The following is a 3,291-nucleotide window of genomic DNA, read 5'->3' on the forward strand; positions in this document are numbered from 1 at the left end:
GGTCAATACTCCAAAATACATGTTGATTTTGTTCGTTATTGTTAGATTATAGGATTAATAATGAAAACTCTGTAATTCTAAACGGAAGTTCCGGAGAAAAATGGTGATAGCAATTAATGTGGTTTATTTTGCGAGGAGCATTAGAATAACTTATTTTGCGGTATGCAGGTTGATATTTTGTTGTCCATATACAATCAAGCTCTCTTCTTAGAGCTTCTGGCCCCACCAAAAAAATATTAGCCAATTGAAACCTCATGATTTTTCACACCATTAATGTTTCTTACGTGAACACCATATTTACAAATTCTCTTCCTAGCGAATATTAAACCTAAAAAAAAAGCCTTGCGTCTCAATCAGCAGAAATAATTTTTTCTTTGCAACTAAACCCTAATATTCAATCTTTTTTTCTTCTGAACCCATTCACCATTTGTATTTCGTTGTGCTGTAAGATCTAACGATGCGAAAGAGTATGATTCCTTTATGTTAGGTTTTCTATGATTATACTGAGAATCATAATTAATATTTTTAATACTGTTATTCGATTCAACGAAACCCCAATTCTCTCTCTTCAACCCCGCAGAAATCTACAGTCAATCAATCCTACACAGTTTTTTGGTTTTGTAACTCTTTGATTTATTTCAATTTTTTTGATATTGCAGGTGATGATAGGTTAATACGATTATGGTTTTTACTGTACAACAATCGCAAGGTTAAACAAAGAAAAGGTTTGCTTACCATCTATCCGCGGCCTGATTTTTGGTCATTGTTTTTTCTTTTTCTTTTTAGACAGTGATTTCACTTATTTTGTTGCATTATTAAAATTTCTATGGTCAATACTCCAAAATACATGTTGATTTTGCTCATTGTTGTTAGATTATAGGGTTAATAATGAAAATTATGTAATTCTAAACGGAAGTTCCGGAGAAAAATGGTGATTGCAATTAATATGGTTTATTTTGCGAGGTGCATTCGAATCTCTTATTGTTCGGTATGCAGGTTGATATTTTGTTGTCCATATACAATGAAGAAAACATGTTTTGTTTGTTTCAGAGAGTTGAGTGGATTCAAGGGGTGATATTTATCCTAACAGGTGCCCAGTCGTTCCTTGATATCACCAAATGTTCTCTAATTGACATTTTTCCGGCCTCTCAATATCTTAGAATTATGAACTTATATATTGAAACTCAATGTGTGCTATATCACTATATAGTTGTATAGATACAACTTGATTCCCTTGAAACTCATACCAGGTTGGATGCGATCTGCTAAGGTAGACTTTGAACACTGTGCTAAAACTGATTGCAACTTTGTTTTCTGTGTTTTCTGCAGGTGCATAACACATGAAATTGCACTATGAATTCTGGAAATGCCTAACGTTTTATGTATTTGTTCAAACCTACTGCAAGCATCAAAGACAGGTACTCTCTCTAACCTTTAAAAAATTTAATATTGCCGATTTTAGCACTTCACAGGTAACATGATAGACATAGACTACACTAATCTGAGTATAATCATAGCTCAGCAGCCAACATATTGAATTGGTTTATTCTGTCCACAAATACAATTGTATTGTTACAATAATTTTGAATTTGTCGAATCGTCTTGACTACTATGATTTTAACAACACCAGTCTAACCATGTCGTTTATTAACCAGGATTATGGGTCATCTTTCTTACAGATATAGAGTAGCCCTGATTTTCCTCTATTTCTTACAAGTATATATCAGCGCTGATTTATGTTATTTCACATTTTACCCTTACCCAATTTATTTTAACGAAGTAGGGATGGGTTCCATTTTGAGTATCTCTCTACTTTGGATTCTATTTCCTGTATTGATTTTTTGGTAGTCTGGTAGCTTATATAATATCACGTTGTTTTGTCCTCGAGGATTGCTACAACCAACTGAATTTGGTTTGCAGCTTTAAAAACAATCTGTGAAGACGTTGTGGTGGTTACAACTTATAAAGGGAATAAAACACGCTCGAGTAATCGAGGTGAATTTGGGGTCAATTTAGTTAATAAAGTGAAGTGCTGTCATTTTTCTGGTTTTATCAATTTTCCAAAATTTGTTGATTAGGCTTTTTAAATTCCTGTTAAATGAGCTTCTCTTGCATATAAAAGATGCTTATAGATGTTGGGATGCTCTTGATCCCATCGAGGATGTTATGGTACTTTCGTGAGTCAAGTCTGGATATTTATGTCTTTCTTATTGGGCAAATTCATATTTTTTACTATCGAGTTATGTTGTGTTTCTTATTTTTGTACCAACATCACTTAACTGCATTGAGTAACAGTTGTCATTCAAAAAACCCTCTATGAAACTTATTGAAAGCTGCCTCACGATTTCAATCGATCCTCCTCCTCCAACTTCCATTTCCATGACACAATATTGTTTCTTGCTGTTTTCACAATATAATTTTAAAGCTTCATTTCAACTTTGTGTTTTGAATGTCAACTATTTGTTATGGTGTTTGGTTTTCATTATATAGTGCATTCGTCATTTGAATAGCTAGGCTATATATGGGATTGTGACCATTTATAGTTTTAACTGCATGGCAAACTTCGAACAAAAAGGTTTCCTCAATTTGGGTTTCGTTTGATTCAAGTACAACATGCACGCATATTTGAAAATTGCGGAGTAGGTGTTTACCAGGATGTAGGGAACAATTACATTATTTTTAAAGTTAACCTATTTGTTATAATAACTTAATTTGTAGGTTCGTTTAGTTAATTAGTTAACAGAATGAGAATTAGTAGTTGAGAAGAAACCAGAGAATGTTTTTGTTTCTCTCTATGGATAAAAATGGTCCTCAGAATTTAACTTTTTTGCTTTTGTATGGTGCAAGCAGAGATGTTGAGCTTTGTACATTGCAATCATAACCAGTAGGGTACATTATTTATATGTCCTTGTTTTCGACACCCAATAAATATATCCTTATACAATAATAAATATGTCCCTACTTTTTAATAATTTTATCCATTTAAAATTAGATTACATTAATACCCTCACCACCAACATTCAACTACCATTCCATCACCAACCTTCAACGACCACCACCTACCAACCGCCACCACCACTAATATTCCAGCACCATTGCACCACCACCACCAGTACGCCACCACCACTGACGCCACCACCACCGGTCCACCGCCGCCACCACCATTACCACCACTATTGCACTACCACCACCAGCCTGCCACCACCACCGTCGCCGCCACCACCTCTACTCCACCACCTTAGCCACCACCACCACTAATCCACCGCCACCACCGTGATGTTGGTTTATCAG

At 34.9% G+C, this 3,291-nt stretch overlaps 1 long non-coding RNA gene across 1 annotated transcript; it reads left to right on the forward strand.

The window, feature by feature from the left end:
* The first annotated feature begins 332 nt into the window (after positions 1-332).
* LOC113350023 lies at positions 333-2,235 on the forward strand. The gene is made up of 3 exons (XR_003360559.1): positions 333-467; positions 660-1,090; positions 1,330-2,235. It is a non-coding gene; the product is annotated as an uncharacterized LOC113350023 (long non-coding RNA).
* Positions 2,236-3,291: the final 1,056 nt, after the last annotated feature.

This window comes from Papaver somniferum, chromosome 2, assembly GCF_003573695.1.
Source record: "Papaver somniferum cultivar HN1 chromosome 2, ASM357369v1, whole genome shotgun sequence".
NCBI classification, from domain to species: Eukaryota; Viridiplantae; Streptophyta; class Magnoliopsida; order Ranunculales; family Papaveraceae; genus Papaver; species Papaver somniferum.